Genomic DNA, 21208 nt, shown 5'->3' on the forward strand with positions numbered 1-21208 from the left:
TAGTCAGCACTGGTTTATCTGTGCCAAGGAAGGGGAGTGTTTTTGTGGGAAAACAAACATTCCTGATGGATCCTGCTGGGAGATTCAGTGGGACGACTAATAACACAGATACAGAGGAGAGGTGGAGGGTGTGAATTTTCCAGTCGTTTTGCTTGCCTTCTGTCCCCAGCCAGGCCATCTGCTAACTCTGTGGCCATAAAAATCACTTTTCTGAAGTTAAGTTTCATCAGCTGTAAAATAAAGATAAGAATAGGATCCACAACACAGTGGAAGTGTGAAGATGAAATAACACAGGAGCTTAGCCAGGAGCCCAGGAGCTCTGTGGGAGGCCTGAGGGTGTTCTTGTGGGACGGTCTGCAGCCCCCCTCCCCAGGGCAGTTCAAGGGGAAGGAAGGGCCTGGTCAGTCATTGCTGGAATGATGCTAGAGGGGAGTGGCATTTTTCTGGGATTCCAGTCTTTCCTTTTAAAAGCTAATAACTCTTGGAGTGTTTTCAGGTGTGGTAACAAGGACTTACTAACTTGTGTCTTCCTTCTAGATATTTTTCAGATATACTTTCTTTGGTTAATGTTTCTCCCATTCATTCTCTCTTACTTTATTAATTTTTCCTTGAATGTTTGGTGGACTTCAACAGTGAAGCTCCTTAGACCTAGAATTTCCTTTTTGGGAAGATTTTAAATGATTGGTTCAATTTCTTTAATGGCTATGTTACAACTCAAGTTTTAAATTCTTTCCTAAGTCAGTTTTGCTAAGTTATATATATATTTTTAGAAAAACTTCCACTTTCTTTAAGTCTTTCTATAGTGACCTAAAGATGGTCCAGGACATTTTGTTTGTAATCACTCTAAACATTACCTAATTGGCATTAACAGTTCCTGTTTAACCCATGGACAGTTTGGAAGTCTATGTTTTACTTTTCAAACATATAAAGGTTTTCTAGTTACCTTGCTGTGATTGATTTGTCACTTAATTACATTGCTGTCAGAGAATAAATTCTGTATGATTTCCATCTTTTGAGATTTGTGTTTGTTTAGTTTATAACCTTAGTGTACAGTCAGTTTCCTTAAATATCATGTGTACCATGAAAGAATTTGTATTATTTAGTACTGTGTGCAGATTTTATGTGCATCCTTGTGCTCTAGTTTGTAATTATGTTGTTCATGTTTTAAGTATTCATACTGGTATGTTTTATCTTCCTGTTCTTTAATTTACTCAGAGAGGTGAGTTTTAATCTCTCAATCTGATTGTGGATTTGTCTACTTCTTGTAATTCTTTGCTTGCTTGCTTGCTTGTCTATTTATTATTGGCAATGTTTAGGAGTACAGCAACTTAAAATTATTTTATCTTCCTGAAGGATTGAAGCTCTTACCATTATGAAGTGACTGCACATCTGCCTTGTGCTGCTTTTTGCCTGGAAGTCTGTCTTGTCTAATATTAATATAGATATACTAGTATTCTTTTGACTTAATCCTTTTTCATAATTTTACTTTCAACTTTTAGACATTTTAATGTTTTAGATGTGTTTCTTGTAAATGGATTAAAGTGAGACTTTTTGGGACAAATCATGGCTGCTAGCTGGAACACTTAGTCTATTTACAGATAATACAGCTGCTGACATAATTAGGTTTCATCTACCATATTATTTTGAGCCTTTAAATGTCCTGCCCGTCCTGTGTTTTCTTTTTTTTCCCTTCTATTGGACTGAATAATTTCTATAATTCCATCTTCACTTCTGCTGGTTAAGAAGCCATATATACTTTTTCTTTTCTTTTATTGGTTAACTTGAAAGAAATATTATAGTACATAATATTATATATAATATATTATTAATTATATACATGATCAAGATCTGTAAGTATCCACAGTTATGTAACTGTACTTCAACTTAAAAAAAAATCTGAAAATGTCAATGCTATTACCTTCCTCCTAGACAATTACACGGGCCTTAAAATGATTTAACTTCATTTATTACCTTCTCAGTTATATGTTATAATTGACACATTAGAACTGTGTATTTTAAATCTATATTTGTAAAAAAATTCATAATTTTGATTTTATTGCTCAATGTATCTCTGTATTTACTTTGTTTTTTCACAAAGTTATGGTTTGTCTCTCTCAGTGATCTCAAAATAACTCTCAATGTGTAAAACATAGTCAACCTCAATGAAAAACTTGGTTCTGCACAGCTCTACAAAGATCTATCATCAAATACCCTGATCAAGGGTAGAGAAATTTTGATTTCTGGATTGTATTTGTCTTGGAGGAACAAATATCCCAGCTCTGACAGGTAGTTTCTTTAGATGTAAGGTAGGCATCATAACAGATACCTAATTTACAGGGTTAGTGTGGTGGAAAAAATAAGACAATGTATGCCGATGTATTCTGTAAGTGGCAGACACATGTAAAGTCACTGTCCTCAGTCTGCCACTGACAGGTTGTGTGACACTGGGAAGGACCTGGTCTTCCCATCTTCCTCATCTGAAGGGAGGGCTTTGGATTGTTGGACATTTGAGACCCCCCTGCTCTCTGAAGGGTGTGTGACTCTATGACTTATGGTTCATTGTTTGCCATGTTTCTTCCTATACAAGCCTTTGGAGTAAGAGTGTTGTCTTGGATTGGAACTTCTTTCAAATATATTCCCATGTGATCAGAATCTTTTTTCACCTCTATTAAACTACAGCGTTGCCCACTTTGTCTTCTACGTGTCTGGCACTTCACCTTTTCACAGGAGTCACTCCTACCACACGGGTGACGAGCCGATGGCTGAGTGAGCAACACTGATTTATATAGCCAGGTGGGAACCCTATCAGGAGCTGTCGCTGTCGAGGCTGGGATGCAAGGCCTCAGGCCAGCTACACAGGTGCTGAGTTGAATGGGAACCAAGGTCTGTGACTGGGCAGCTCCCCTGCTGAAATTCTAGGTGTCAGCAGCCAGCAGTGCTCACTCTTGGTTAGGGACGAGCACTTGGGGCTGCATGTTGGGCAGAACAGAAGCTGGCGCTCCCGCAGCTACTAAGGCCAGCTTGGAAGATAGTCTCTCATGTAACCTCTGCAGGTGCTCAGATCCAGCTGAAGCAAACCGAAGGGAGGAATGTGATCAAGTAGTTTGCTTGTTTGCATAACCCTCTATTTACTTGCATATCCATCCATTCACTCATTCTCTCAATACCATCCATTCACTCAATAAGCATTAAATATAAAGAGACTTTCAAGAATATTCTTTAAATCCATGATATCTACTGGTTTGTCTTATCCAAGAACATACTTGTTTTCTCCTGTGTCCTGAATATTTAGCATGTGGGTAAATTAAACAAGTTGAAAAATTCTGTTAGTTTAATTTACCATAATTTAGCTAACAGTAGATGGTGAAGATGGAACTAAGATGTATAGGTTCAACCTGGTGTGGAAACAGAAAATATAGCAAATTAGAAACATGAGCCTCCCCCCCACCCCAAAAGGAGATCACATTAAGTTACAGGGAAACTTTGGAACAATTTCACAGAACTTTTATTTGCCTGTGTTCTGTACAATAAATTGCTTTTCTCTGGAGAATTATGAATGAATACTTCATGAGCTCTAGAGACTGGCTAGCTAGATTTGTTAAGATGAAATGGTCTAATTGACAAACACTTTATTTATTGCTATTCTTTGTTTTTTTCTGACCCTAAGTTACCAAGAGACAAATCCATTCTTAGGGGTGGATTGTGTCTATACCTTAAAATATAAGTATGACTTTATATTTTGTAGTGATATCTCCCTCAGATGTGGTCAGAAACTGTCTTCTCTCTCTCTCTCAATTTTAATGGCTTGAAAGGAGTACTTAAAGCAAACTTTCAGTGTTTCTCTTTTCAGTGCTGCAGTTCCTCTGTACTCTGTGGACAGTGTCCTGAATGATGTACTGCTGTAGCTCTGATAACTCCCTCCCAGTGTTTTGGTTCTAGCTTGTTTCTGTGCACACACATTTGACATCATGATGGTGGTTTTGTATAGCCGGTGTTTCTTTTAGATTCACGCACACGTCCACCATTTCTTGTGTTACAGACCTGTCTGGGATTATTTTCATCTACCTGAAGAAAATATTTTTGAATTTCCTTTAGTGGATAAATTCAAAGCTTTAAAACAATTTTAAATAGCAATTTATATAGAGTATTTTATGTTCACTATGGAAATTTGAAAAAAACGTTTTAGACAAAGAATAAATTTGTAAAGAACTGACAAGACAAAGGGATTTGGGTAAAGTAAATGGTGAAGAAATAACTAGGAAGAGAAGGATTAGTTTAACAATGTACAGATTTCTTGGCCCTAAATTCCCTGTCTTTGGTAATACGAATGAATTTCTTTCCTCCTCCTGGTATGGGGTACTTTTCACATAGGAATTTAATGACCTGTTTTCAGAGGAAGACGGGTGATCAGGGGAGATTGGAGTGATCTTCCTGCTTCTGCTGGTTTTTTGGGTTTTTTTTTTTAATTTCCTTCAGTTTAAGACAGTTATATTTCATAGTGCCACATTTTGGGTAGCATGTCTTGAACCTCATCAGCTGTTCTGTTTTCATGTCATGACATGTAGATAATTATTGTACATTGCTACAGTGTTGTTGAACCCAAGTTCATGTACCCAATGCAGTGAGGCCAAACAAACCAGACATTGGAGTTTGGAGCAGAGAAAGGTTTATTGAGGATCAAGCAAGGAGAATGGGTGGCTTGTGCTCAGAAGACCCCAACTCCTTGATGGTTTTCAGGGACATGTCTTTTAAAGGCAACATTTTGGAGGAGAGCTGCAGGTCTGTGACTTTCTTCTGATAGTTGGTGGTCAAGGAACTCTGGCTCTAAGAGGTGAAGTCATGTTTGTAAGACCTGGGATCTACATTGTGAGTTCGGTTACCAGAGCTCTTAACTGTGGTGCTCTAACGCCCTAAACCCATATTCAGTGTCCAGTAGATTCCCAGGTGCTGGAGTTTTGTGGAGAACAGATTCATTTCATCTACTTTACAGCTACAGATTGCTGTTTTGACCTGAGTATGATAGATAGAGGGAACACCCACCTACTCTGGACTGAATTGTTTGTGCCCTCCCCAGAATTATATATTGAAGCCCTAACCTCCATTGTGTCTGTATTTGGAGATGGGGCCTCCAAAGGAAGTAATTAAGTAATGAAACCGTAAGGGTGGAGCTCTAATCCAGTAGGATTCATGTCCTTACTAGAAGAAACACCAGGCAGCTCACACAGTCTCTCCATGTGTGTGCACCAGAGAAAAGCCTGTGTTAACAGTTGAAAGTTAAAAATGCATGAATCCACCTACTTAATTGACAGCCCCACCCAAGAGGAAAAACCCCCAACTGTGATTTTTTGTCCTCCCTGCACCTTTGCCATTTAACCGCGGACCTCTCGCCGCCGAGTTAGTTCTGTTCTGCCCCTCGTTCGCGCCCCCTCCTCCCTCCCCAGCCGCCCCTCCCCGAGTGCTGACTGGAGCAATCCTAGAAATTTCAGTCATTCCGACAGGCCTTTGTTCCTGCTCCACTTTATTTCGCAATAACGAGTTGTCTTCTCCCAGTAATGGTAATAGTAATTGCGACGGAGCTCTCGGGAGACCACACCGGGCTGGCTGTGCTGAGTTCTGAGCCTCTCGAAGCAGGCAGGAGGCCGGGAAGATTTGACGGAGGATTGCTGAAAGTCCTTCAGGGGCCCTGGAGGCACTGGTTTCAGAGGCAGTTAAAAGACACACTCGAGAATGTATCAACTCTGTGCTGAGTAAATAGGGGATTTGGAGAAAACAGGCTTCTGGTTTCTGGAGAAAGTAAACAGCAGGTGCACCCCACAGGTGGTGGGGAGCCCCCTGCGGAGGCACGGAGCCCAGCGGGCTGGGAGAGGGTCTGATACAGAGGTCTGGGCAGGACTGTGCTACCTCCGGATGATCCCTGAGAAGGGTCCTCACCCCAGGTTTGCCAAACCTTGAGAACACACTCAACCAAGCTAATGGGGATGAATAAAAAGAGGGGGATTTTGCCTGATGCTATTGTGTGATAGGTTTTTAAAGACCATTTTATGCAATATGTTGCGGGTGCTCTTATGCAAAGCCAACTAGAGCATCAACCTGAAAAATCACATGAAAGAGGAGTTTGGCTGTGAAACGTGAAAAGAAAATGGAATTTTGAGCCTAAGATCTCTGGTTTTTGAACACTAACTTTCTTGTCTTTTCTTTTTAAAAATTATTTACTGAATGTGTGATTTTTTAAAAAAATTGTTTATTGAAGTATAGTTGATCTACAATGTTGTGTTTCTGGTGTACAGCATAATGATTCAGTTACACATATATATTCATTTTCATATTCTTTTTCATTATAGGTTACTACATGGTATTGAATATAGTTCTCTGTGCTATACAGTAGGACCTTGCTGCTTATCTATTTTGTGTAGAGTAGTTTGTATCTGCTAATCCCAATCTCCTAATTTATCTCTCCCTCTCTCCCTTCCCCTTTGGTAACCATAAGTTTGAAAGCTAACTTTCTGAAGGTTTTCCTCCACTCTTTCCACGCAGAGGCTCCCAACTTCTCTCTTTTGAGGTAAACACTTTTGATTAGTTTCTTCTTTTATCCTTCCAGAGAGTTCTACATATAGGTAAGAACTTGTTCTGCATCTTGTTTTTACTCACGACCTTATTATGAAGATTCAATACGTTCCATATCAGTACGTCTAATTTCCTTCCTTATAGAAACAGTTATATTGTTTTCCATAGTACAGATGTACCAGATTCATTTAATCACCTTATTTATGTAAGGTTTTGCAGTTTCTTTGGGCAGTGAATATCCTTGTCTGTTTTTGTGATTGTGAAGTGGAGTTGTATCAAAAGACAAAAAGAGTAAGCTCAGTGGTAAGACCAAATATATTTCCAGACATTTCAGAAAAGATAGATTGTTCTGTAGCCAGGATAACAAGGAGCCACCAGAACCCCTCACAAACCAATGGATCAACAACTTGAACATGCTTTTACAATCAGTGTCAACTCCAGGCGTCTGAAAGCCAGCCAAGCAGAGACTCACACCAATAATGCCTCAAGTTCCAGGCAACCAATAGTCTCACCCAAGTAACCAGGCTTCTACAAGTGATGTCCATCTACTAACACCTTGGAGAAGCTGCAGCCCCTGAACTCCATGTTACAAAACCACACCAAACCAGACCAAACAAAACCATGTAAAGCTCAGCAGTCCACTCTATGCAGAGACCATGTGACTGGGCATAGCTCCCCTTTACATTAATCATCAATAAATTCATCTTTATCTTTTTATTTCAGTTATTGGATGAGGGTCTCATCTTTTTTTTTTTTTTGCTAGAAATGCTGTAAAATTATGTTTTCACGCTTCTCTACACATTTATATATTTCTCACATGTAGATTACACTATAAGTCTATACAGTATGCTGTAGTTTGAGGTGCGTTGAAGGGATTTCGGGGTACATTTGTAATTTTCACTTAGATTTTAACCTTAAAATCTGTCCTCAAATCTTTGACTCCAGTCCATCCACAGGTCCTTTTTAGAAGTGGAATTGCTGAGTAATAAAAGATAGGTGTTTAGAAATTTGATAGATACTATACTGCAAAGAGATTTACCAATTTACATAACCTTCATCAATGAACAGGATGCTTATTTCTCTGTCCCTTAACCAGTAGAATTTTAAAGATATTTTGTGATTCTAGAATGTGAAAAAAAGGTTTTTAGATTTTTATCCTATGTTCCAAACTGAGCTTGAATATCTGATCTTTTATATATATGTGTGTGTGTGTGTATATATAAATTTCATTTCCCTTTTTTTGTGTGTGTGAATTGGTGGCTTATACCGTGTAGACAAAATGTTAATTTTGAAAATTATCCTCAAGGCTGCTGAGTTCTCTCAATTGTAGTAATATACCTAAAGAAACTAGGAAAGTAGTAGCAGTTAATTTTTGTTTATAGTTTACCAATAAATGTCCCATTTTATCAATTCATTTCTTTCTTTCTTTTTTGTTGAAGTACAATCAATTACTATGCGTCTATCTCTGGTGTACAATATCCCAGTAATGCATGTATAGACATACATTTGTTTTCTTTTTTTTTTACTTTTTTTAATTGATACTCATTTTACAATGTTGTGTCAAATTCTAGTGCAGAGCACAATTTTTCAGTTATACACAAACATATATATATATTCATTGTCACATTTTTTTTTTCGCTATGAGCTACCACAAGATCTTGTATATATTTCCCTGTGCTATACAGTATAATCTTGTTTATTCTGCATTTTAAAATCCCAGTCTGTCCCTTCCCACCCCCTGCCCTCTGTTTCTGTTTTGTATTTATGCTTTGGTTTTTTTTTTTTTTTTTTTTTTTTTTTTTTAGATTCCTCATATGAGTGATCTCATATGGTATTTTTCTTTCTCTTTCTGGCTTACTTCAATTAGAGTGACATTCTCCAGGAACATCCATGTTGCTGCAGAAGGCATATGTTGTTGGTTTTTATGGCTGAATAGTATTTCATTGTATAAATATTCCACATCGTCTTTACTCAGTCATCCATTGATGGACATTTAGGCTGTTTCCATGTCTTGGCTATTGTAAATAGTGCTGCTATGAACATTGGGGTGTAGGTGTCATTTTGAAGTAGGGTTCCTTCTGGATATATGCCCAGGAGCGGGATCCCTGGGTCATATGGTAAGTCTGTTCCTAGTCTTTTGAGGAATCTCCATACTGTTTTCCATAGTGGCTTTCCTTGCTTCCCTCTCCCACTCTTAATGATTTAGATGTCTTCTTTTATAATTTTGTGTTTATTCTTTTTGTAATTCATGGCAGTTATCTCCTTTCCAGTTATGAGTTTCTCATTTTTGTAGCATCCTGCTTCTTTTCTATTTAGAGTAGACCTGTCAATATTTCTTTTAGCATGGGTTTAGTGTTGCTAAAGTCTTATAATTTTTGCTTGTCTGTGAAGTTCTTTATCTCTCCTTCTATTCTGAAGGATAGTCTTGCTGGATAGAGTATCCTAGGCTGCATCTTGTTTTCATTCAGGACTTTGAATATATCTTGCCACTCCCTTCTGGCCTGTACTGTGTGTAGAGAAATCAGCTGAGAGCCTTATGGGGGTTCCCTTGTAACTCACTCTGTTTTTCTCTTGCTGCCTTTAGGATTATTCCTTTATCCTTGACTCTGGCCATCTTGATTATGATATGTCTTGGTGTGGGTCTATTTGGGTTCTTCCTCTTTGGGACCCTCTGACCTTCCTGTACTTGGATATCTGATTCCTTCTTTAAGTTTGGGAAGTTTTTGGTCATGATTTCTTCAAAAACCTTTTCAATCCCCATTGATCTTTCTTCCCCTTCTGGGACCCCTATTATGCGAAGATTGGGACGCTTTATATTATCCCATAGGTCCCTTATGCTATTTTCATTATTTTTTATTTGCTTATCTTGTAGTTCTTCTGAATGGGTGCTTTCTATTGCCCTGTCTTCTAGATCACTAATTCGTTCCTCTGCGTTATCTAGTCGGCTTTGCACAGCTATTAGATCATTCCTCATCTCTGTCAGTGAGTTTACCCATTCTGCTTGGCTCTTCTTTATAGCTTCAATTTCATTTTTGATATATTTTATATCTCTAAACACTATCTCTTTTAATACCTTCAGCACTTTGATCACTCCTTTTTTGAAATCTTGATCTAGTAGGCCATCGATGTGTATTTCCTTGATCGTGCTTTCAGGGGATTTCTCTTGATCTTTTAATTGGGAAAGGTTCCTCTGCTTCTTCATCTTGCTTGTATCTCTCTGGCACTGTGGCTTAAGGAGTATCGGTTATCTAGTTCTCTTGGAGACGCTGTGCTCTTAATGACTTTATCGAGAGGTCTTTGTGTCTTCGCCCTGTTTCACGAACTCAGCTTGCTGTTTCCAGAGGCCCTCTGTTGGCGCCCTTGTCTGTGCTGCTCCCAGTGGCTGTTGGCAAGCAGATCCTGCCCCCTCCCAACACTGGGTCAGGTGCCGAGCTCTTACCCGGTGGATGAGTGAGCGGGTCACTCTCCCTCCCAATGCCGCAGTCAGATGCTGCTTGGGCGAGGCAGGTGGGCGGATAGCACCCCCTCCCAGCACTGAGGTCAGGTGCTGCGTTCCTGCCAGGAAAGTGGGTTCCCGCCCACCCTCTCCTGGCGCTGGTGGCTCCGCTGCCCTGTGCAGCTTCCCACTCCCCCTTGGGTAGGAGTTCTGAAGGCAGGTTCGGGGAAGACCACGGAACAGCCCCCGCTCTGCTCCGTGCCAAAGCTCAGCTCCTTATTTGTCTTGGTGGCGCGAGTTCTCCGAGGTGCCAGGGCAGAAAGATCCTATCTGCCCCAGGCTGTAAACAAGTCTCAGCCCTGCCTAGGAGGTTGCGGAGCCCCAGGTGTGGATTCAGGGCTCGGCCCCGCCGCCGCCCGGGCGCTGCGCACAGGAGGAGAGGGCGGCTGTGGCTGCGCCCCGCCTCTCTTCTCGCAAGAAGCGCCAGTAATGGCGGCGCAGGTCTGAGGAGACAAAGGCTACAGCGCCCCTCACCCCAGGGCACACCAGCTGTGTTGCTTTGCCTTTTTCACAATTTATGGGGGACCGAGGTTGTTCTGCTCCATATCCCCGCCCAGCCATGGCGCACAGCACCCTGCAGTCCCCTGGGGATGCCTCAGGCAGCCTGTCCCGGCCCCAGCTGTCAGCTCGCGTCTCGGGCTGGGTGTTGTGGGGACCCTTTGTGCCTGTTTAACTCAGTTCTGTTGGTCAAGGGGTGCTTGGGGCAGATCCGAGCCTTGGAGGCTCCCCCTCCATCCCGCTGGTCTCTCCGTCAGAGAGGGGAGACCCAGCGAATGAGTGCCAGTCCTCCTTTGCCGCTCCCTCCCTGCGGGATTGGTCCCGCACTGTTTTGTTTTTAATTCTTTCCTTTTCTCCTACCAGATTTTTGGCGTCTTTGTCTTTCGAAGAGGGCAGTGTTCGGTCGGAGTTTGCCAGATGTTCTGGTTGGCTGAGTGGGTCTGTGGATGTGAGTTTCGGTGTGTTTGTGGGAGAGGGTGAGCTACAAGCGTCCTTCTACTCCGCCATCTTGCTTTGTATCCCCACATACATTTGTTTTCATATTTTCATTTCTAATTGTCAAAAAAACAGTTTATTATCTGAAGAAAAACAGAATGTTTTCAGATACAAAGGAGAAAAAGAAAAATCTGTGTGTACTAGGGTTGAGGTAGTTCTCTGCTCCCACTTGTGTTAAGCCTACACAAGTTAAAGTGATTTTCTATTTTTAAAGAGCAGTGATGGCAGGTGTTCCAGAGTGCAGCCCTTCTTAGTGGGTACCTGGGGAACATAATTGGCATGTAGCACTGAAGGTTGATGCAAAGTACAGTGTTGCCCACTCTAAAAGACCTAAGGAGGTGTGGGCTAACAGGTGACTATTTGGAGATGTCTCTAACCATGGCCAGCGGCTGTTCTTCCGTTATTTGGAAAGTTACGAAAGTAACATTAATAAAGTTCTTTGTGTGGTTCTTAGTATTACTAAGCACTTTTGCATGGTATTATTCCTATTGTCATACCTTCCACTACAGAATTATGCCTGTTTTGGGAGAGGAAGTGAATTTTAAAGTAGCCCAAATAAATGAGAATTAAAAAGATAATCCTGACCATTTCTCTGTGAGGTTAGTTTTATTGTATTCCCCTCTTATAAGTGAGGGGGTGGGCACTTGAGGTGCAGAGCAGTTTAAAAGGAGGTAGCAGCTTGTGTGAGTGAGATGGAAGCACATGTCTGCTGACTAGGTAGGAACCCTGTCTCTTTGCACCATAATAAACTGAAAACCAAATATAGGAATATCTGAAAATATTATCTTCTCAGCACATACTGGGAATCCTTAAGAGCAACATAATTTCCCAAGTATGAAGATTAGTGGCAGAAGGAGGGTAGACTTAATGCAAGACTATAGAAGATTTGAATTTATTTTGAAAGCTTTTGAAACAAATGCACAGGCATTGCAGGTTTAGTTCTGATTGTAAAGCTTAGGAAAGCTGTCTAAAATGGCCTGCTTTGCATATATATATATATATATATATATATATATATATATATATATATATATAAATTGTTTTAAGGTTTATGTTTATTGTCTGCAATTAGTTTGTATATGTTGTCTCCTGGTGCAACTTCTGCCTCAGGAACTGAGTTGTTTATTTCTCCTTTCAAGAAAACACACTTTGCAGTGCGCCTCCACTAAGAGCTCAGTGATACAGTGTCTTTGTCCTATTATGCAATTCCTATTTTTAACCTGTACAGTAAAGCTGTTATACGAATAATGTCCTCATACCAAAAATTAATTTTGATCCTTGAAAGGTAAAAATTTATGTACTCTGTGTGTGTCAGTGTTCTTGGCAATCTAATTGAGCAGTTTTTTTCCCCAGACCATCATTATAAATGTGACAAATTTGGCAGAGCTATAGGAGCTATTGAGCTGCAAATCTGCATTGTGTTTGTAAATTCTAAGATTCTTCCCGTATCCCTGACCTAAAGTTTCCAAAACGCAGAACTCAGAACAGGCAATACATTTGAAAAAATCAGAGACAAAGTAGATTCTTAAACAAAGAGGATATACGAGATCAGTAGCTCAGCCCTTGTTTTTTCTCTAATATGTAATGACCCAACTCTTAGACACCAGAGTTGTCAGTCTTGGCTTTGCAGTGCAGCCAGGAACCTCAGCAGTCCCCCATGAAAGCTGTCCTGGCTTTGCAGCCAATTCCAGTGTCATCTTCAGATTCCTAATTATCAAGAATGACTTCCTTCTCTAAATTTCTCATTTTGATTGCATCCAATATTGTGTGTGTATGCATTTTTAAATGGACACTTACTGATTGCTTACCATGGGCCAAATATTGTCATCCATTCAGTCAGTATTTTCTGATTGCCTACTAAGAACCAGGAACTAGGTTAAGTATTGTGGATTCAATGGTGAGCAAAACGGATGCTCATGGGGTTTACAATAGTGTGGGGGAGAGGAAGAGATATTTAAATCACCCCCCACAAGTGTTAGAATCTGTGAGGAGCACTCTGAAGGAAAGTTGCCCTGAGAGAATGGGGAACTCAGGGGTGATTTCCCTAGGCAATGTTTTGCTTTCAAATGTATTATTCACTTAATCTTCACATCAAGTCTTTGATACAGGATTTACCATCCTCACTTTGCAGATGAGGAAAGGGAAACATGGAAGAGGTTAAAGTGCTCTTTGTGTCATACTTGGGGTGCTATTGTAACAGTTAAATAGGAATGAAAGAGAAGGGCTGATTGGTTGATGTACAAGCATGGAGTTGGAGCTCTTTAAAACAATTCTTCATTTGTCTCCTCTGGAAATTTTGTGTCAACATATCCCCTGAAAAGATAAACAGGCTATTATTACAGGTTTGAAATGTTGTGGAAATAGTTCAAAATGTTTATGGCAAAACCAGCTTCTGGCAAATACTACACACTTGTAATTGAGTGACACGGTTATCTTTTGTTATCTATATGGGATTCATCAGCTTCCTAGATTAGCTGATGCACATTTTAACATGCAGCCTGACTGGTTGCAACTCCTCCCAAGGTTAGAACAGAGCTACTTTGGTCCACTGATGGCAGGCCAGCGGCATAGCCATCCCCTGAGATCGCCTTAGAAATAAAATTATTTCCTGGGCACCACACTGGGCCTTTAAAATCTGAATCGCTGGAGGCTGGGCCCAGCAATCTGCAGTTTAACCATCCCTCCAGTTGATTCTTAAGCATGATAAAGTTTGATCAGCATTGCCCTTGAGAATGTGAAGCAGTGGTATTGCTAGCCCAAAGGAAAATCTGCACCCTTAATGATACTTACAAATGAGAATGCATGTAGAACAGTGAATAAAGATCAGCTGTCATTCTGCATATTAAGAATATTAGCACTGGAAGGAAGCATTAAGATTGACTGGTGAAGTAACATTTTTTCCGAAGTATGGAGAAACTGAAGAGGGTATGGATATGGTCGTAAAATATGTACTGATGCATTTTTTTGTATCATCCATTTTATTCTTCCTACTCTGTCCTCTACTAAATCAGGTAATTGCGTGTATTCTGGTTTCTGGAGGTTGCTGAGAGAATAAGAGGTGGGTCAGTAAGCTTGCTATGTGTGTCTTGTAATTCCTGCTTAGAGATCAAGAAAAGAACCTCTTGAGAAATCGTGCATAGATCTCACACAGACATCTCATCTCTGGGAAGAACTCCAGGAGGATGATCACTGAAGTGATTTTCTTGTAACTGACTATTTATTGCAGGGGGTCTGACCCTGGATTTAAATTTGGGTTGGCAGATTAATAATAAGCACGTTAGTTTTTCAAAATGCCCCTTCAACTGTCTTCTCAATTTTCCAGCTTGTTTTCTCCAGTTTTCATGTTTGCTTTTACCTCCATACAAACAAATCCTGAAATATAGCTGCTGTTTATTTATTTGGTAGTTTACAAAACATGCCAATGTGCCTCTGGGCATGAGTACAATATAAATCACAAGCCATAAGTAAATGACAGAACAACAAAAACAAGTAAAAGCTGACACATGGTTTTGTAACTAATAAGTCTTTCTTTTCTTATCAGGGGAATATCAATCCTGTATACATCTCTCATACCTGTGGATATTCACACTATTTTTTTCTTTCAATAAAAAAAATGACTTAATGCCAAGATTAGCTGGCTAATCGGAAAAAGTGTAAGACAACTCTTCCAAAATAATTCCAGTGGTTGCGTTCAGGTGAGGGAATATAGTTTATTTCAACTTTTGTCTTTTCCGTTTTCCATATCCTTCATATTTTCTTCCATAAGCAATAATACTGATGATAGCCATTATATATTCAGTGGTTGCTATACAGTGGCATTTAATTTTCACAGTAAGTTTATTTGGTCACTGTGGGTTTACTGTAAATGCTTCTGAGTTATTTGCCAGATGCCTTGAGTCAGAAAGAGTGGGACTGGGACTGGCCCCCAAATCTGCCTCCCCCAAGCCTCTTAGCATACTCTCTCAGCATGGCTTGCTCCCTCCTTCCACTCCCAACCCTGTGGGAGGCCCTTTCACTTCTTGAGTAAGAATCTGCAATCCTGTACAGTTTTCTAGATACAGTGCTGCTTCCTCCCTGTGGGGCCAGCACATTTCTTTCTCTCAGCCTGTGTCCCAACCCACCACCACACTCAGCTGCAGAAGCAGAGCTGAGAAACCGGAGGACTGAGATGAGGTACGTAAAGGAACTTAAAACCTGAGATGAGAAAAACTGCACGTGAAGTGTGACTTTCCTTGTGATCTGAGGGAAGCCCCTCTCATGATGTTCCCTGGTCCTAACCTTGTTTCCCTCAGCTCAGGTCCAGCTTGCTCGCGCTCTTGCTCTCTCTCTCACTCCCTCTCTTTCCTTTCTAAGGAAGAAGATGGACATTCTTCCTATCTTTCTCTATAATGTTCCCCATCTTCCAAAATGAGGTCAGTCCTTCCCTGTATTATGCAACACATTTTAGTTCCTCTAGTAATTATTTCTTCTAGTAACTCCAGCCTGGTTACTAAGCCTAGTATGCCCCTATCTCAGACTGCCTCCTGTCAAGCCTATAGGAATGGGAAGTGGGCCCATCTCCTGGTCACTTACACAAAGGCTGGGCCTAAGCTTTGAAAGAATATCTTGCAAGGACATTATCTGAAAGTTACAGAGCTCTCTTTGCCAAGCACCATCAAAAATGCATTATTATTGTAAAATATAGTTGCTTCTTGTGATTCATGGTAGTTACATTCTATAGTGCTGCCACTGACACTGAATTAGCAAGTACTGAACCACTGCTCCTAGGGGAAATAGAGTTAGGTTCCTGCGACCCCTGGTCACATTCTTGTCAACTGATCAATACATAACCTTGTTCTGTGTTTCTGTTTAAAGACACCTTATTTAATACCTGTTATTGTTCGTTGACATTGAGCTCATAGCCAGCAGCATCATAACTCATGCTTGAGTGAAGCTTATGTAAACCGCGTATTTTCTCTAAGACTGTAAGATATATCACAGCCATCTTGCATGAGAAACACCAGACAGCACTATGCTTGGGGGCCATTTTAAACAGCAAGATCAACAAATTGCACACAAAATGTGAAAAATGTGGCGCCAAATAGACTGCAAAAAGAACACTTGTTTACAGTGTAATCGCTGAAACAAGAAGGCAGAGTGTCACCTTGTTCAACCTCAGCAGGGATTGCATGCATTGGGTGACCCAAACTTTTCACAAATGAGCATGAAAGTGCTACTAATACTGACTTGAGGGTTACAAATAAATTTTAGCAAGTAGATGAATTCATAAATATGGAACCTATAAATGAATTTTGACTCTAGCTGTTTAATGGGCTAGAACACATGCAGATTATTATATTGTCTTAATTACTTTGACATCAACATTTCTTCATGATGTGTCAAAATTTATTATTTGGCCGAGGCACAGGTTTTTATTTTTTTGTGGACCCCCGTGATAAGTAGTGTGGCCGCCATACTGCTGAGGATAATATACTTTGAAATCAGGGGAAGAAAGCAGGAGAGCACTCTAGTCTGAGTCACTCGGCTCAGGAGGGGAGAATCTGCTACCAGGTCTGAGGAAAAGAGCTCATCAGTGGTTGAAGAGCCTAGTCTAGGCTTCAAGGTATTGAATTATAGTTCACTGACAGAGTGAGCTGCACCCTGTGGAAGGCAGGAGATAGCCAAGGGTGGATCTTCTTTCTCTCTCTTATCTCAGCACCAGTCTGATGATGTCCTTTTGGATGCTAAAGCTGTGCTGAGCTTGCTGCCACAGGCACCTGCAAATGAGGTTGACCAGAGGTCCTTTTCCACGTATTATTTGGAGAAAGGAAAAGGTGGAAAGAATCCATCAAAGCTTTGGACACAGATCATATGCATGAACAAAGTCAAATGTTTTTGATGCTGTACTGACAACCGAGTCAATCACGAGCTAGAAATGGTGGGGGTCTCTCAAGGAAATCATGTACTGGGGTCCTTCCTCACTTCTGAGAGAACTTATTCTTTCTAGAGGATATGAAAGAGGAAGAATCTGGAGCATGGCTTTGGTTTCCCCGGTTTGATCATGAGGCCTCCATTCAATCTCAGCTCATGGGGGCAAAACATAGCCTCCCCCTGTTATGTGCTGAGGCTGGCAGACCAGAGAAGGAACGCAGCTGATAAGTCCACCCAGCTGCTCTCAATCAACATCCCATTGCAGGCTGGAGCTCCTTTTTCTTCTGAACTATCCTGAATTAATTAAAAAAAAAAAAAGTTTGGTGGCCCTGAAAAGAAATGCTGATGACAGGAAGAGAGTGATAGCCGTTCGAAAACAGAAGTTTGGGATAAACTAAAAATAGAAAGTCAAATTCAGTGATGGATCAAGTAGATAATGTGAGTGAATCTACATTATACTTAATATAGAAGAAAGAACAAATGATTCATGGAACTTTCTGCCTAGTGCTTGTACCAGGACAAAAACTTCTCAAGTGTAAATAAAACTGTTAGAAGGCGAAACACCCTCAGGGGAAGGCTAAGGGGTTCTTAACCATCTTCATGATGGTAGGAGGAGAGAGGAAAGAAGGTGGGGACCATTTAAATAATGTGCTTACAATTCTGGGGTCTCATGAAGTTCTTGAGCTCTACTATTGGGAATACTAAGAAATTAGTCTTCTAGCTTCTAACGTTGAGAAGTTGTAGTCAGGGCTATTCATGGACTTACTTTTGTGTCTAAACTGGCAGAGAACTTATGCCATTTCTGAGCTGTGACTTTGGGCAAGTCAGTTAATCTTGGTGCCTAGTTTCCTCGTCAGTCAAAACAAGGGTAATATACCCTCTAACATTAAGTGAATATATGTAACATGCTTAGAACAGTGCCAGGCATGTGGTAAGCAGTCTGTGTTAAATGACATGATTTTTTTTTACCATATTATATCATTTATATGTGGAATCTAAAAAATAGATACAAATGAACTTACTTATAAACCAGAAATAGATTCACAGACATAGAAAACAAACTTACGGTTACCAGAGGGGAAAAGGGTGGGAGACATAAATTAGGAGTTTGAGATTTGCAGATACTAACTAGATATATAAAGAGATAAACAACAAGGTGCTACTGTATAGCACAAGGAACTGTATCCAATATATATTTTTTTCCTTTTTCAGTTTTATTATGTAGAATTGTTACAGTTTGACTGCACATACATACTATATTGCATGTAAATATGTATACAGTATACTGCACATTTTTTTCAGTTTACATATGTACTAATTATTGTTTCTAAGAACAGATTAGATCTTCAGCTTTTTAAACTTACATAGTTATGAAAGGAATAAAGCCAACTACAAAATAAGAATCAACATAATCTGACATACATTTCAAAAATTTTCTCCTAGAAGAAATAAAAACAAGAATAAACAAATGGGACCTGATGAAACTTACAAGCTTCTGCACAGCAAAGGAAACAAGAAGTAAAACAAGAAGAAAACCTACGGAGTGGGAGAAAATTTTTGCAAGTGAAACCGACAAAGGCTTGATCTCCAGAATATATAAGCAGTTCATACGACTCAATAAGAAAAAAATAAACAGCCCAAACCAAAAATGGGCAGAAGACCTAAACAAGCAATTCTCCAAGGAAGAGATACAAATGATCAAAAAGCACATGAAAAAATGCTCAATATCACTAATTATCAGAGAAATGCAAATCAAAACTACAATGAGGTATCTATCACCTCACACCAGTCAGAATGGCCGTCATTCAAAAATCCACAAATGACAAATGCTGGAGAGGCTGTGGAGAAAGGGGAACCCTCCTACACTGCTGGTGGGAATGCAGTTTGGTGCAGCCACTATGGAAAACAGTGTGGAGATTCCTCAAAAGACTAGGAATAGACTTACCATATGACCCAGGAATCCCACTCCTGGGCATATATCCAGAAGGAACCCTACTTCAGGATGACACCTGCACCCCAGTGTTCATAGCAGCACTATTTACAATAGCCAAAATATGGAAACAGCCTAAATGTCCATCAACAGGTGACTGGATAAAGAAGAGGTGGTATATTTATACAATGAAATACTATTCAGCCATAAAAACCGACAACATATGCCGTCTGCAGCAACATGGATGCTCCTGGAGAATGTCATTCTAAGTGAAGTAAGCCAGAAAGAGAAAGAAAAATACCATATGAGATCGCTCATATGTGGAATCTAAAAAACAAAAACAAAAACAAACAAACAAACAAAATCAAAGCATAAATACAGGACAGAAATAGACTCATGGACAGAGAATACAGACTTGTGGTTACCAGGGGGGTGGAGGGTGGGAAGGGATAGACTGGGATTTCAAAATTGTAGAATAGATAAACAAGATTACACTGTATAGCACAGGGAAATATACACAAAATGTTATGATAACTGACAGAGAAAAAAATGTGACAATGAGTGTGTATATGTCCATGAATGACTGAAAAATTGTGCTGAACACTGGAATTTGACACAACGTTGTAAAATGATTATAAATCAATAAAAAATGTTAAAAAAAAAGAATCAACAGAATGCTGTAATCCAATCATAAAAGATAGTCAAATGTGCTGACACATATTCAAGAAATCAAAATAATTAGTTCATTTATATCCTTATTATTTTTTTTAGATTCTTCATATAAATGATGTCATATGGCATTTTTATTTCTCTAGATGACATAATTACCGTGGATTGTCATTCCAGCTATCTCCTTCCTTTGGTTATCTGGTTCATTTGTCCTTCAGGTGATGCAAATTTGGTAAGGTTTCCAGTCTCCCTAGTCTTAACTCCCAAGTTGGGTAGACCTATCACAGCAAATCAGTCATTTTTAAATGACTCAACCTGATTTGGAGTTAGAGAAGGGACCCTGCCTTCGCTAAAGGGTTGTAAATCAGTGACAGCTCCCAACATGCGACTAAAGCCTCTCTATAAGATGGAGACAAGACCATCTGGTCAACCTTATTGGGGTCCCTAAGTCTAGTCATGATCAAAGCTTAGACTTCCCAGCTTTGTGGTGACTGTTTGGACTTTTTTCTCCGATAAGCCTAAGTTGGATTTTTGCCCCCTGCATTAATGTGGGGGAAAGACTACCATTGTGTTTTACATTTGTTTGTTTGTTTGTTCGTTTGTTTTAAGTAACAGGACTCCAGGTTTCTTGAGAGAGTGGTGAGAATTCTACTAAGGTCATTATGTTGCCCTTTTAGAGGTGCTTTATGAGTCATTTTCATCCATCATTCACATTTTAGTATAAATTAGTCTTCTCTCCCAGGACTTACTTTTCAATTTGACAGCTGACAGCATGTGAAAGCTGAACAAGCTTTTTTGACAGGAGGATAAAGAGGACCCAGGAGGGTCTCGGGTAGCACAAAAATACTTAGTTCCATCAAGTTAGGGCCTGAGAAGGTAAAAAGAAATGAGGAAGGCAGGAAAAATGCTTTGAGGTGGCTGGAAGCAAAGAGGCAGAATAATGCAGTAGGAGTGGGTACGAATGCAGGTGTTCCTGGGTCTTCACACCAGAAACCCTTTCCACAGCTCCGACTCTAAAGAATTTCTGATTCTCGGGGGCTTCCCGGCACAAATCAAAGCCATGAGGCAGTAGATGTGAGAATGAGATAAGAAGGAAGAGCAGGGTACTTGGATGATAGAGACAGAGAAGCAGGGAAGAGAAAGGCTTGGGAGGGAATAAAGGGGGGAGCCAGAGAGGCCTCATCAGGAACTAGGGCTACATGGGAGGTGGGATGGGGTGGGGAGAAAAATGCGACCTGGGATTTCAGAAAGCCTGGCTGGGTTTGACAGTACAGTTGGAGATTCTTAAGTTACAGACCCCAGAGCCTCTAGGGAAGCGCATTCTTGTAAAGTCAGCCTGCTTGGTTAAGGACATTGTCTTATGGAATCCAAATGGATTTACACTCCTTGCTTCCTGCCTGCAGTACATTCTGTCAGGAGGTCACAGACTGAGGACACATAAGTTGGTTCAGAATTTGAAGAAAATTTCCCCTTCTGGCACCCGAGTCTACAACTGGGGGGACTCTCTTCAAAAGAAGGACTGCTTTTTTCTTAACCCTCTGCAGCAGAAGGCCAATTTCTGCGCAAAGAAGACAGCGTGTGATTTGGTTTTGACCCTCTATCCTTTGATGCTTTGGAGCCAGCTGGGCAGGTGAGGGAGCTGGAGT

General features: G+C 40.3%; 1 protein-coding gene across 1 annotated transcript in view; it reads left to right on the forward strand.

Annotated features, from left to right (window-relative positions):
* LOC102528441 (histone-arginine methyltransferase CARM1-like) overlaps positions 1-21208 on the forward strand; it is a 274834-nt gene that overhangs the window by 2667 nt on the left and 250959 nt on the right. The window lies entirely within an intron of this gene.

Source organism: Vicugna pacos, chromosome 4 (assembly GCF_048564905.1).
Source record: "Vicugna pacos chromosome 4, VicPac4, whole genome shotgun sequence".
In the NCBI taxonomy this organism is placed as follows: Eukaryota; Metazoa; Chordata; class Mammalia; order Artiodactyla; family Camelidae; genus Vicugna; species Vicugna pacos.